Source organism: Mirounga leonina, unplaced genomic scaffold (genome assembly GCF_011800145.1).
Source record: "Mirounga leonina isolate KUSES-001 unplaced genomic scaffold, KU_Mleo_1.0 Mir_129, whole genome shotgun sequence".
Lineage (NCBI taxonomy): Eukaryota > Metazoa > Chordata > Mammalia > Carnivora > Phocidae > Mirounga > Mirounga leonina.
Window position 1 is genome coordinate 13151116 of NW_023270323.1, and position 15566 is coordinate 13166681.

A 15566-nucleotide genomic window follows, 5' to 3' on the forward strand; every position below is an offset into this window, starting at 1 on the left:
ACTTCTGTTTATGTGGTTTGCATCTATCAATAGTCATTGTATTAGAAATCAAAACAAATTTTAAAAATATGTTAATTCATTTTTAAATAACAATGATAAAACCATTATATATTAACATCAATTAAAACCATTATATATTAACATCAATTATATATTTCTATGGGGAAAAACCTTCCAAGCCAAAAAAAAAAAAAAAAAGAATTAATGAAGAGTGGAATTGTTCTACAATTTTGCAAATCTCTTTAATGTCTGGCTTAATTGAACACAGGTGGATTCTCCCATCTGCTTCTACATTCCATCTTGGGATACTTCATTTTGGTCGAAGCATATGAGGAAAATCCAGCCTCACACAGGTATGTGGTTGGAAAGGGGGGGGATATATTAATAGCCTATCCAGATTATTGTTTTTTTTAAAGATAATAGTTTGTTTCTTAAAGTTTGATTACTGTATAGCATCTGGAACCACATCGGTGAACTTTTGGTCTGTCTTGCATGGTGAATCCAGCATTTACCCGTGCATAATTTATAGCGTGCACTGGTCATTTAGACAATATTGGGTCACCGACGTAGTAGTCAACTACATCACTGCTCCAGCTGACGTGTGTAGAGATCGTCCACGTGTTGACATACTGCACTACAAAATAAATATTTTAATAATAATACATAACTTCGAAGTATCACCAGCAGCCTCGGGAAATTCTAAGCCAAAGAGCGATGGAGACGCGTTGTCTAGTAGAATTTTGGCTTAAAACCTGAAATTTTATCATTGGCAATAAATAGTTCGCTGTTTTTGAAGCAACAGGCTGACTTCGTTAAGTTCAAGAAAATCTCTGCCCAAGAACCACCATCTGTCAGGTCTTTTAAGTAAACCTGGTGTGCGGTGAGGCAAGCAGCTAGTTCAGCTCACAACTCAATTACCACGGTGCTTTTCTTCCAGACCAGCGTTGTGCTACGGGATGCGAGTGCCTTATGGGTACTTCTCAGTTTGTGTCACACAACTTGAATTTCAAGATCTAATAAAAGTAGCAATTTTTACTGCTTCTCTAAAGACACGCTTGAGCGAAATAGCACTTTTTTTTTTTTTTTTTAGCAAGTGCTTGAGATAAAGAGTATCGTGATCCTAACCAGCAGTTTGGTGCCCCTGGCTTGGTGTGTGTGTTGATTCCAGCAGTTTTACCCACCATTGCTTCTGCACCTTAGTTCAGTACAAATATCAGTGCAAGTAACATTTGTAGTATATTATGAAAATAGTCTAATATTGCACATTCCGCAAAAGGCACCCAGAACTCCCAGGGCTCTGTGAACCAGACTTTCAGAAGCATTGGTCCAAGGAACCCAAATTGTCAAGAAGCATGTTGCATGCAATCTCATTTGGGAACAGTATTCCTCATCATAGGCCTGGGGCTTCCGACTGGGCTCCCACTGAAACCTGCCAAGTGCAAGATCAGGCCCTGCTGTTGGCGGCCACACTCGGCCATTGGAATACCACCACGTCCTCAGCTCTAAGCAACACAAAGACCGAGAATGCATCTCTGAAGCATTGGAGTTTCTAATGTCTTTTTTTTTTTAATTTTTTTTATTATGTTAATCACCATACATTACATCATTAGTTTTTGATGTAGTGTTCCATGATTCATTGTTTGCGTGTAACACCCAGGGCTCCATTCAATACGTGCCCTCTTTAATACCCATCACCAGGCTAACCCATCCCCCCACCACTCTCCCCTCTAGAACCCTCAGTTTGTTTCTCAGAGTCCATAGTCTCTCATGGTTCATCTCCCCCTCTGATTTTCCCCCCTTCATTTTTCCCTTCCTGCTATCTTTTTTTTTTTTAACATATAATGTATTATTTGTTTCAGAGGTACAGGTCTGTGATTCAACAGTCTTACACAATTCACAGCGCTCACCATAGCCCATACCCTCCCCAATGTCTGTCACCCAGCCAACCCATCCCTCCCACCGCCCACCACTCCAGCAACCTGCACTTTGTTTCCTGAGATTAAGAATTCCTCATATCAGTGAGATCATATGATACATGTCTCTCTGGTTGACTTATTTCACTCAGCATAATACCATCCAGTTCCATCCACGTCATTGCAAATGGCAAGATCTCATTCCTTTTGATGGCTGCATAAAATTCCAGTGTGTGTGTGTGTGTGTGTGTGTACCACATCTTCTTTATTCATTCATCTGTTGATGGACATCTGGGCTCTTTCCATAGTTTGGCTATTGTGGACATTGCTGCTATAAACATCGGGGTGCACATACCCCTTCGGATCCCTACATGTATATTGTTGGGGTAAATACCCAGTAGTTCAATTGCTGGGTCGTATGGTAGCTCTATTTCCAACTTTTTGAGGAACCTCCATACTGTTTTCCAGGGTGGCTGCACCAGCTTGTATTCCCTCCAACAGTGTAGGAGGGTTCCCCTTTCTCCACATCCTTGCCAACATCTGTCATTTCCTGACTTGTTAATTTTAGCCATTCTGACTCGTGTGAGGTGGTATCTCATTGAGGTTTTGATTTGGATTTCCCTGATGCAGAGGGATGTTGAGCACTTTTTCATGTGTCTGTTGGCCATTTGGATGTCTTCTTTGCCCATTTCTTGATTGGATCATTTGTTCTTTGGGTGTTCAGTTTGATAAGTTCTTTATAGATTTTGGATACTAGCCCTTTATCTGATATGTCATTTGCAAATATCTTCTCCCATTCTGTCGGTTGTCTTTTGGTTTTGTTGACTGTTTCTTTTGCTGTGCAAAAGCTTTTTATCCTGATGAAGTCCCAATAGTTCATTTTTGCCCTTGCTTCCCTTGCCTTTGGTGATGTTTCTAGGAAGAAGTTGCTGCAGCTGAGGTCAAAGAGGTTGCTGCCTGTGTTCTCCTCTAGGATTTTGATGGACTCCTGTCTCACATTGAGGTCTTTCAACCATTTTGAGTCTATTTTTGTGTGTGGTGTAAGGAAATGGTCCAGTTTCATTCTTCTGCATGTGGCTGTCCAATTTTCCTAACACCATTTGTTGAAAAGACTGTCTTTTTTCCATTGGACATTCTTTCCTGCTTTGTCGAAGATTAGTTGACCGTAGAGTTGAGGGTCCATTCTGGGCTCTCTATTCTGTTCCACTGATCTATGTGTCTGTTATTGTGCCAGTACCATACTGTCTTGATGATGACAGCTTTGTAATAGAGCTTGAAGTCTGGAATTGTGATGCCGCCGGCTTTGCTTTTCTTTTTCAACATTCCTCTGGCTATTCGGGGTCTTTTCTGGTTCCGTACAAATTTTAGGATTATTTGTTCCATTTCTTTGAAAAAAGTGGATGGTATTTTGATGGGGATTGCATTGAATGTGTAGATTGCTCTAGGTAGCATTGACATCTTCACAATATTTGTTCTTCCAATCCATGAGCATGGAATGTTTTTCCATTTCTTTGTGTCTTCCTCAATTTCTTTCATGAGTATTTTATAGTTTTCTGAGTACAGATCCTTTGCCTCTTTGGTTAGATTTATTCCTAGGTATCTTATGGTTTTGGGTACAATTGTAAATGGGATCGAATCCTTAATTTCTTTTTCTTCTGTCTTGTTGTTGGTGTATAGGAATGCCACTGATTTCTGTGCATTGATTTTAGATCCTGCCACTTGACTGAATTCCTGTATGAGTTCTAGCAGTTTTGGGGTGGAGTCTTTGGGGTTTTCCACATAAAGTATTATATCATCTGCAAAGAGTGAGAGTTTGACTTCTTCTTTGCCAAATCGGATGCCTTTGATTTCTTTTTGTTGTCTGATTGCTGTGGCTAGGACTTCTAATACTATGTTGAATAGCAGTGGTGATAGACATCCCTGCCACGTTCCTGACCTTAGGGGGAAAGCTCTCAGTTTTTCCCTATTGAGAATGATATTTGCTGTGGGTTTTTCATAGATGGCTTTTATGATATTGAGTTATGTACCCTCTATCCCTACACTCTGAAGAGTTTTGATCAAGAAAGGATGCTGCACTTTGTCAAATGCTTTTTCTGCATCTATTGAGAGGATCATATGGTTCTTGTTCTTTCTTTTATTAATGTATTGTATCACATTGATTGACTTGCGGATGTTGAACCAACCTTGAAGCCCAGGGATAAATCCCACTTGGTTGTGGTAAATAATCCTTTTAATGTACTGGTGGATCCTATTGACTAGTATTTTGGTGAGAATTTTTGCATCCATGTTCATCAGGGATATTGGTCTGTAATTTTTTTTGATGGGGTCTTTGTCTGGTTTGGGGATCAAGGTAATGGTGGCATCATAAAACGAGTTTGGATGTTTTCCTTCCATTTCTATTTTTTTGGAACAGTTTCAGAAGAATAGGTATTAATTCTTCTTTAAATGTTTGGTAGAATTCCCCTGGGAAGCCATCAGGCCCTGGGCTTTTGTTTGTTGGGAGATTTTGATGACTGCTTCCATTTCCTCTGTGGTTATAGGTCTGTTCAGGTTTTCTATTTCTTCCTGGTTCAGTTTTGGTAGTTTATACATTTCTAGGAATGCATCCATTTCTTCCAGATTATCTAATTTGCTGGCATAGAGTTGCTCATAATATGTTCTTATAATTGTTTGTATTTCTTTGGTGTTGGTTGTGATCTCTCCTCTTTCAGTCATGATTTTATTTATTTAGGTCATTTCTCTTTTCTTTTTGATAAGTCTGGCCAGGGGTTTATCAATCTTATTAATTCTTTCAAAGAACCAGCTCCTAGTTTCGTTGATCTATTCTACTATTCTTTTGTTTCTATTTCATTGATTTCTGCTCTGATCTTTATTATTTCTCTTCTCCTGCTGGGTTTAGGCTTTATTTGCTCTTCTTTCTCCAGCTCCTTTAGTAGTGTAGGGTTAGGTTGTGTATTTGAGACCTTTCTTGTTTCTTGAGAAAGGCTTGTATTGCTATATACTTTCCTCTTAGGACTGCCTTTGCTGCATCCCAAAGATTTTGAATAGTTGTGTTTTCATTTTCATTTGTTTCCATGAATTTTTTTAATTCTTCTTTAATTTCCTGGTTGATCCATTCATTCTTTAGTAGGATGCTCTTTAGCCTCCATGTATTTGAGTTCTTTCCAACTAGAACTCAATCACAAGAGGAAAGTTGGAAAGAACTCTAATTAGTCTTTTTGTTAGTCAGTTCTTTAGTCAAGACTTTCACATTTTGATCAAGTAAAAAAAAAGTAATGTTTTCAGGGGCTCCTGGGTTGCTCAGTTGGTTAAGTGTCTGCCTTCAGCTCAGGTCATGATCCCGGGGTCCTGGGATGGAGTCCCAAGTCAGGCTCCGTGCTCAGCGGGGAGCCTGCTTCTCCCTCTCTGTCTGCTGTTCCCCCTGCTTGTGCTTGCACTCTCTCTCTCTCTCTCTCTGTCAAAAAAAAAAATATATATTTTCTGCTAGATACAGTTCTACCAAGTGTAATACACTGGTGAGGAGCATGGTGGCAGAGAGTCGGTCTGGGGGTTCAGTTCCCACCCTACTACTTACTGTAAAATTGGGCTCTCTTTCTGCATTTGAGTTTCCTCACCTCACCTGTAAGTTTTGTATTATGATACCTGCCCCCAGAGAATTGTTATAAGAATTAAATCAGGTGACGTAGATATGGGACATGTGCCTGAGACATGTATGTTCTCAATATATTGTGTCAGTGTGGAAATAGGAACATAAAAGGAATGCCCTAAAACATTTCTAAAAGCCTAAATAAAGCCACTGGCAGGTGGTTAACCTTCAGTTAGATGCACAGCACCCAGAATGTTAGGTGTGGGAAGAGGCCTGAGAAATCACCTGCCCAGACCCTCATTTAATGCAAAAGGAAAGGGATTCAGAGAGGGGTTTGCTGGGGCTGGGTTTCCTTCTCTGCTCCACCCCTCACCTCTGACGTCCAGGCCCACACTCTTTACTAACAGTTCCCAGTTTGCATTTTCCTTTTTCGTTTGTTTGTTTATGGTGACTGCAGTGAAAATGTCCTTAGGATTTTTTTTTCAGTATCATCTGTGCAAAATCATGCCTTACTTTATTGAGAAAATAAAACACTAGAACTTCAGCCTTGGCCTTCAGCTGTCACACTTCCTGCTCTACTAAGGAAAGGGGCAAGCTGGCAGTTATTTAGAGACAAACGACTTATTTATTAACTTGCCCTCAAGCACTACTTCAAATTTCAAACCAAAGCTATACCCTAAGTGCTATTTCTTTTTTTTTAAAAAAAAGATTTTATTTATTTGAGAGAGAGAATGAGCGGGGGGTGGGGGGAGAAGGAGCAGAGCGAGAGGGAGAAACGGACTCCCCGCTGAGCAGGGAGCCCAATGCAGGACTCGATCCCGGGACCCTAAGATCATGACCTGAGCCAAAGGCAGACGCTTAACAGACTGAGCCACCCAGGCGCCCCCCCAAGTGCTATTGCTATTCACAAAAGGGAGCCACTCTTTTGCAACCTCATTAGAAACAAACCCTAGAGCAAAAGTCAACCTAAGGAGTCTTTGTAAAGTTAAGGATCATCACAGCCGGGCTCTGCAGGCTGATTCTGCCAAAAGGAAGAATCAGATCTATCAAAGCAATGCTTTCAAGTATGTGTCTGGCTCAAATTTGGGTCCACCCACGTGGATGTGTTTTGCCTTCTCCAAAGGTAGTTTTTGTTCCTGCTGGTACCTCTGCCACTGGGCCTTCAGGATGATAGAAAAATGACATGACTGCCCTCTTCAAGAACTTTCTAGCCATGAACAAAAGGCTTGCCTTCATGTAGGTATCTGTAACTCAATTTTCACCAAGTCTGTTCTACTTCTCACTGTTTCTAAGGCAGTAAGAATGACACCCTCTTGGCATTTGTTTTCTTAGCTCCGCAGTCTTCAGACGTATCACTCTGTTATTTTGTCATCTCGTCTTTGATATGAATTGAATTCATCTTCTTCTAAGTTATATATAATACAAAGCCTTACCAGAACATTGTCTGGATTGGTTTCCCTCTGGGCTGGGTTTTGGCCTTCGGCAAGTATTCTCCCGCTTGCCCGCCCGCCGGGCTCTAGGGAGGCATTACCCCACGATTTTCCTGCGGCGCCTCTGGAATGTGGGCGCTCCCGCCCGGGCTTAAACTTGCTGAGAGGCAGCGTGCGTGAATGCTCCCTAACACCATTCCCCCCGCTAGCTTGAGGCCCGGCTGCTGCCGCCTTCGCCTGCCTCTGTGATTCCCACCCGGGGAGCAGCAGTGGGCCTGCGCATCCCCGCTGCTCGAATCCGGGCAGGAGCCCCCTCGCGCGCTGGGCCCTGCCTGCGTGCCCTCCCCGCCACCCACCCCATCCCCGCTGCCCGTGAGGATCCTAACCCCGCTGCACCCCTCTTCCTCCCTCACCCGCTTCACGTCTTCAAGCGTCACCTTCCAAGGCTGTCTTTTCTGGCCAACCTGCGGTATCTCAGTTGGCGGGCCCCTAACTTTTCCATTATCGCCTTTCTCTCTTTGCTCTTCCTTGCAGCATCTCCCGCAGTCTGCCCTACGGCGTCCCCCCGGGGGAGCGCAGGCTACACGGAGGCGGAGATTGGCGTCTGTTCTGGCCACAGCTGTGGCTGGCAGGGAGAGTAGCTAGCTGCTCGGTGAATTTGCTGAGTGAAAGAATTAGAGGCAGCCTACCGACCGACATTTAGCAATCTTTTTTTTTTTTTAAGGATTGTATTTATTTGCAGAGAGAGCGAGGGAGGGAATACAAGCAGGGAGAGCTGGAGAGGGAGAAGTAGGCTCCCCGCTGAGCAGGGAGCCCGATGCGGGGCTCGATCCCAGGACCCTGGGATCATGACCCCAGCGGAAGGCAGACGCTTAACGACTGAGCCACCCAGGCGCCCCAGAAATCTATAACTAATTTTTAGCTTTTGTTTGTATTCCTGTAGGAAGACTATTTAACCTGCCATCTACCCTCTTGACAAATGCTGAAGCGTACAACCCATCTTGTTAGCGTCAGACCGGTGTTGCACAGCAGACCCCTAGACTTGACCGTCCTGCACAACTGAAGCTTTATGCCTGTCGAACAGCATCTCTCCGTTCCCCCTCACCCCGCCCCTGGCAAGCACCCTGCTGCTCTCCACTCCCAGGCGACCGAATTCTGGAGAGACCTCACCTAAGGGGAATCCTACAGTCTCTGCCCTTCTGTGACTGGCTTATTGCACCCAGCATAATGTTGTGGATCTTCCACCTTAGTGTAATCTGCTTTGGGGGAAGGCTTAAATCCTCTTTCATGTGTTGAATTTGAGCTTTCATAGACCACATGCCGGGTATTTGTGTTTCAAACTCTCACTAGGGTTTGATCTTAAACATTCAAATTTCCTCAGCTCTTGAGGGCATCTTTGAGCAAGGCACCCTCTCCCTACGGGGAGAGCCGGCTGCCTGGCAGCCCAGGGTGGAAGCCTTAGGGTCTTTGCAGCAACACCAGAGAAGAAAGCCGGCCCTCCTTCTAGTCCCACCTACTGGGGAGGTTTAAATATTCCAGTGCAGGCCCCGCCCCTCGGCTGCCTATCCGACAATTCACAGAAGCGGGACCCGTTGTGGAGGTCCCATCATGGAACCATCTGGCAGCCCTTCCCTGATCCTCCCAAGGCCCAGAATAGCCTCCCCTGCAGATCCCATCATTACAGATTCCTAAATCAGATTTTTAAACCATTTTATTGAGCTATAACCAGCATACTATAAAATTCACCAATTTACAGTGTACAACTCCGTAGGTTTTAGTGCGTTTACAGAGTTGTGCAACTATCACCACAATGTGATTTCAGAGCATATTACCCCGAAAGAAACCTCATACCATGAGCAGTCACTTCCCATCCTCCCTGTCCCCAACCCCTAGCAACCACGAAGTACTTCCTGTCTACAGATTTGCCTGTTCTGACATTTTGTATAATGGAGGCAAGCAATATGTGGTCTTTAGTAACTGTCTTATTTCCATTAACGTGTTTGAGATTCATCCATATCGTCGCATGGATCAGAACTTTGTTCCTTCTTATTGCTGAGTCTTAGCCCACTGCATGCATATATTACACTTCACTCATTTACCACTTGATGTTGCTTCCACTTTTTCACTATTTGTGAATAACACTGCTGTAAACATTTATGTACAGGTTTTTGTGTGAATGGGCACTTGACTTCTCTTGGGTAGAATTGCAGGATCATATGATCACTCTACATTTAACATTTTGAGGAACTGCCAAACTGTTTTCCAAAACCACTGTTCCATTTTACATTCCCTCCAGCAGTGTATCCAGTCGGTTTTTACTCTCAGGGAACAGCACCAACCAACCGGCACTCCTCCTCCTTGTCACTTACAGGCCCTCATTAGAATGTCTCTTTCCAAGACAAGCCACTTTCCAATATACCTTCAAGTAGGTATCTGGTAAGAAAGTAGGTGACAGCCTGCACCAGCAGCCTCTGAATGCACCAGAGTCTCTGTTCCTCTTTGGGTTTTTCCTGCCACTTCTCCTCATCCTTCCCTCCCTAGATCCAGCCAGGTGAGGGGCCCTCCTGTAGAGACCACATTCACAGCACCTTCAACAATGTCTCCCCAAGTAACCCGGAAATTCTTTTGAGGACAGGAGGGTTTATCTGAAAGCTGTCATTTAGAATTTATAAGAAGTTCTTTAGGCACTGGTTTTATTTATTTATTTATTTATTTATTTATTTATTTATTTATTTATTATTTTTTTAATATTAGTGTGTACACTTGGTCACTATTTCTCAGCTGAGGATGCCATATTTGAATCAAGACCTCTCTTCTCTTCTTGCTTTAAAATAGAATTGCCAATGTCAGATTTCTAGCTACGGCTGAGGGAGAAACTGGTATAGCTTCTCCCCAAAAAGGGTCTATAAAGCTGAACAAAATTGATTATTTCACTGCTCTGGAAATCGAAGAAAGATCTACAACAATCTGAGAGGCATCTATGCTTTAACAAGTGCTGCACAGTGCAAGTCTTTGCAGTTCTTCCCCCGGGCTACTCCCGTTCCCCTGCCAGCTTAGTTGACATGGAGGTTTGGTCAGAGCATGACAGAACTATGTGGACCCCAGCAGTCCAAGAGGACTCACTAGACTTGAAACAGTGGATGAAACCTGAACCCAGTAAAGCTGTCAGTGGAAATGGCCATCTCAGCAGAGTGAGTGGGGTGAGCTAATGGCCCCATAAGCCTGGAATTGTGTGGCTGAGTCAAGCATATTCTTGGATGAGGCTATGTCCATGCACAGTGGAGACCTGGAGAAGGTCTCAGTGATCTACATACTCCTGACTGACCTTGACACTGCCCACAGTATCCTCAACAGGCAAAAGTGATCAACAGAATATATTCAAAATTAAAAGGCATCAAACTTCAAAAGACACCATTAAGAAAATAAAATTCAAGCCATGCACCTAACAACTGAGTGTCAAACTATGTGAGGCAAAAACTGGTAGTGCATTCATCTGTTTCTCCTAGAAATTCTATCAGAGTTGAAGACTTCAACATGACACTATCAGAAATGAACAGATCTAGCAAGCAGAAAATCAGCTAGGATATAGTTGAACTCAACCCCATCAATCACCTGGATATAACTGACATCTATAGACTATTTCACCCAACCACAGCAGAATACACATGCTTCTCAAGCTTGCATGGAACATTCACCAAGACAGACCACGTTTTGGATCATAAAATACATCTTAATAATTTTAAAAGGCTAGAAATCATACAATGTCTGCTCTCAGGCCACTAAGGAATTAAACTAGAAATCATTAGCAGGAAAATCCCAAAATACATGGAGATCACACTAGCCAAAAAGAAATCTCAAGAGAAATTTAAAGATATTTTGAGCTAAATGAAAATGAAAACACAACTTATCAAAATTTGTGAGATGCAGTGAAAGCAGTTCTTAGACAGAAATGTATACCATTGAATGCATATATTGGGAAAAATATCAAATATCAATTACCATTTCCAGCTTAAGAAAATAGAAAAAGAAGAGCAAATTAAATCCAAAATAAGCAAAAGGAGAAAAGAAAAGAAAATGTAGAGCAGAAGTCAGTGTAATTGAAAAACAAAATCAATACAGAAATCAGTGAAACCAAAAGCTGGTTCTTTGGAAAGATCAATAAAATCAGTAAGCCTCAGCCAGGCTATTTACAAAAAGAGAGAAAGAAGGAGGGAGGATACAGATTACTAATATTAGAAAAGAGAAGACATCACTACAAATCCTATGGAAATTAAAATAATAATAAAGGAACACTATTAACAACTCTATGTCCACAAATTTGATAACCTAGATGAAATGGACCAATTCCATGAAAGACACAATTTGCAAAAGCAAATTGCCAAATTGTCTGAATAGGCCTATATCTATTAAAGAAATTGAGTTAATAATTAATATCCTTCCAAAACAGAAAGCACCAGGCTTAGATGGGTTCACTGGTGAATTCCAACAAACATTTAAGAAACAAATTCTGTTCTCTACAATCTTTTTTGGAGATTAGATGCAGATACTTTCTAACTCATTCTAGGAGGCCAGGATTACCCTAATACCAAAACCAGACAAAGACATTACAAGAAAACTATAGGCCATTATCTGTCATGAATATTAGATGCAGGAATTCTAAAAAAAAAAAAAAAATTAGCAAATCAAATCCAACAATGTATAAAAAGAATTATACACCATAACCAAGTGAGACTTATCCCAAGTATGCAACATGAGACTGGCTAATTATCTGAAAATTAATGTAAGCCATCAGATCAGTAGACTAAAAATGAAATTCATAAATATCAATAGATGCAAAAATAGAACTTTACAAAATCCAACGCACATTCGTGGTATAACTCCCAATAAACTAGGAATAGAGGGGAACATCCTCAATTTGATAAAGACTATCTATAAATACCCTACAATTAACATCATACCCAATGGTGAGAAACTCAGAGCTTTACCACTAAGATCAGTTACAAGGCAAGGATGTCCCCACTCACCACTCGTTTTCAAATCATACTGGAAATTCCAGTTTATGCAACAAGAAAAAGAAATAAAAATATACAGTCTGAAAAGGCATAAAACTGTCTTTGTTGGCAGATGACATGATCATATGTAGAAAGTCAAAAGAAATTGAAGAAAAAAACCCGAAACTAATAAGCAAGTATAAAAAGGTTGCAGGATATAAGGATAATATACACAAGCCAATAATTTTCCTATATACCATCAATGAACAAGTAGAACTTGAAATTAAAACTGCAATGCTATATTTACATGAGCATCCTCCAAAATGAAATACTTAGGTATAACTCTAACAAAGTATGTACAAGATCTCTATGAGGAAAACTACAAAATTCTGATGAACAAAATCGAAGAACTAAATAAGTGGAGAGATAGTCCATGTTCATGGATAGGAAGACTCAATACTGTCAAAATATCAGTTCTTCCCAAATTGATCTATACACTCAATGCAATCCCAGTTAAAATCCCAGAAAATTGTTTTGTGGATATCAATAAACTGATTCTAAAATTTATATAAAGAGGCAAAAGAACCAGAACAGTTAACAATGTTATAGGAGAACAAAGTTGGAACACTGACACTACCCAACTTGAAGACTTACATATAATAAGTTATAAGTCATAAGCTTACATATAGTAAGCTGTAAGTAAGACTTATAGCTACAATAATCAAGACAGTGTGGTAGTGGCAAAAAAATAAACCTACAGATCAATGGAACGGGACACAGAGCTCAGAAGTAGAAACACATTTATAGTCACAACTGATTTTGACAAAGGAGCAAAGGCCATACAATGGAGCAAAGATAACAAAGGGTGGTGGAATAACTGGACATCCACGTGCAAAAAAAAAAAAAGAATGTAGAGACAAATGTTACACCTTTTACAAAAATTACCTCAAAATGGCTCATAAACCTAAATGCAAAGTGCAAAACTATAAGACTAGAATATAACATAGAAAACCTAGATAACCTTGGGTATGGCAATGATTACATCTAAGTTGTTGTTACATCATAGTTACTACATCAAAAGGCACAATTCATGAAAGAAGGAATTGATAAGCTGGACTTAACTAAAATTAAAATTTCTGGGGGGGGGGTGCCTGGGTGCAGTTGAGTGACTGACTCTTGGTTTCAGCTTAGGTCTCAGGTCGTGATCTCAGGATCGTGAGATCAAGCCCCAAGTCGGGCTCACCAGGGAGCCTGCTGAAGTTTCTCTCTCCCTCTGCCCCTCTCCCCTTCCCGTCCCCTGCACACATACCTCTAAATAAGTAAATAAATCTTTAAAAAATAAAATAAAATTTCTGTCCTGCAAAAGATAATGTCAAGAGAATGAGAAGACATGCCACAGACTGGTAGAAAATATTTGCAAAAGACACGTGATAAAGCACTGTCATCCAAAATATACAAGAACTCTTAACAGTAAGAAAACAACCCGGGTGCCTGGGTGGCTCAGTCAGTCAAGCGACTGCATTCGGCTCAGGTCATGATCTTGCGGTCCTGGGATCAAGCCCCACAGGGGGCTCCCTGCTCAGCGGGGAGTCGGCTTCTCCCTCTCCCTCTGCTCATGTTCTCTCTCTCTCTCTCTCTCAAATAAATAAAAATCTTAAAAAAAAAAAAAAAAGTAAACAAGCCCATTAAAAAATGGGCCAAAAACCTTCCCCGGCGTCTCACCAGGGAAGAGAGACGGATGACAGCCTGTGAGGAGATGCTCCGGCGGCCGCTCGTGTGCTCGCTGGGTGCGGACCCGGTACCTCTCTGTGAAGTGGCCGCTGGGGAGACTCTGGTACTCACCATGGCCAACAAAGAGCCCAGGGATTTTTCATATTCCAGATTGATTTCAGCGGCTGAAAACAGCAGTATGCTCATTTCTCATACAGAATCAGAAACCTGCTGACGTCTGAAGCAAGTTGGGTTGCTGCTACTTGGAAAGGGTTTGTCAATGAGGCAACTCAGATTCTGATTCCCTGAGCCAGTCAATGAAACAGACACACCGCACAGTCGGAGAAGGAGGATGAAGATACGGTTGATGTGTTCCAGCAGCAGACAGGAGGTGTCCACTGAGAAGGGAACCTGCTACTTTTTTCCTGCAGAACTCTGCTCCTCCAGACCAAGATGACATTCTCAGGTAGAAAACTGCAATTTGGCCCCACCACATCCTGGCCACTACAACAGAGTTTTCTCTATGCTTTCATTTTTTCCTTCCCCATTCCTTTATTATAAAGTAACTGTATGTGCACAAGCATACTGCATTTTTGTAACAAAATGGCCAATGGTATGTTTTGATCAACGTCAAATGGAGATGGGATGGGGAAAATACTGGTTCTGTGAAAATACCCCTTCTCTCCATTCGAGGCATGCTCATTCAGCTCTTGTCTTTATATTCCAGTAAGTTACTTTGCTCTCACTCTTTAACAAAAAAAGAACAACATAAAAATCCTTACATACCTTGTTCAATTGGAGAATTTTAATGTTTTTCATTGATCCCTATAAAACCAGGGACAATGTTATAACTTGTCTGTAGCTGTTGCATGTAGGGCAATCTGTTCTTAAATAGGGATAAATTACTCTAAATGAATCCTAGATCATTTCCCCTTCAAGTCTTGTTGTCTTGTTGTTTAAATAAACTTCTTGTCTTAAAAAAAAAGGATGCTCCACAACACACATCATTAGGGAAATGTAAGTTAAAACACTATACATACCTACTAGAATGCCTAAACTCCAGAACATCAATCAACAAAACCAAATGCTGGCGTGGATGTTGAACAATAGGAATTCTCATTCACTGCTGGTTAAGAATGCAAAATGGTATAGTCATGTTGCAAGACAGCCTAGCAGTTTCTTACAAAGTTGAACATACTTCTATCATATGATCCAGAAACTACAACTCCTGATATTTATCCAAGGGAGATGAAAAATGATGTCCACCCCAAACCTGATATTTATAGCACACTGATGTTTACAGCAGTTTTATTCATAATTGCCAAAACTTGGAAGCAAGCAAGATATCCTTCAGTTGGTGAATGGTTAAACTGTGGTACATCCAGACAATGTAGTATCATTTGGCACTAAGAAGAAATGAACTATCAAGCCATGAAAAGCCATGGAGGAAGCTTAAATGCATACTACTGAATGAAAGAAGCCCATCTGAAAAAGCTACATCCTGTGGGATTCCAACTGTATTCCAGCTATAGGACATTCTGGGAAAGGCAAAACTATGATTCCCGAAAAGATTGGGGGTTATGGGTATGGGGAGGAATGAACAGGGGAAGCAAAGAAGTTTTTAGGGCAGTGAAAATACTCTTTATAATACCACAGTGATGGGTACATAGCATCATACTTTTTTCCAAATCCAAATAATGTACACCACCAAAAATGAACCCTAATGTAAACTATGTACTTGGGTGATCATGATGGGTCAGTGCAAGTTTATCAGTTGTAACACATGTATGACTCTGGTTGGAGATGTAAATAATAGGGAGGCTATGAATGTGGTGACAGATGAGGGGAAGGGGGTGCAGAGCAAAGGATTTATGGGAAATGTCCATACCTCCCCCTCAATTTTACTGTGAATTTTAAACTGCTTTAAAAAAAAAAA

At 41.3% G+C, this 15566-nt stretch overlaps 1 long non-coding RNA gene across 1 annotated transcript in view; it reads left to right on the forward strand.

The window, feature by feature from the left end:
* Positions 1 to 183: 183 nt before the first annotated feature.
* Positions 184 to 15566, forward strand: part of LOC118010374 — a 17644-nt gene continuing 2261 nt past the window's right edge. Inside the window, exon 1 of the long non-coding RNA XR_004679179.1 lies at positions 184 to 353. This is a non-coding gene — a long non-coding RNA (uncharacterized LOC118010374). The remainder of the gene's footprint in view (positions 354 to 15566) is intronic.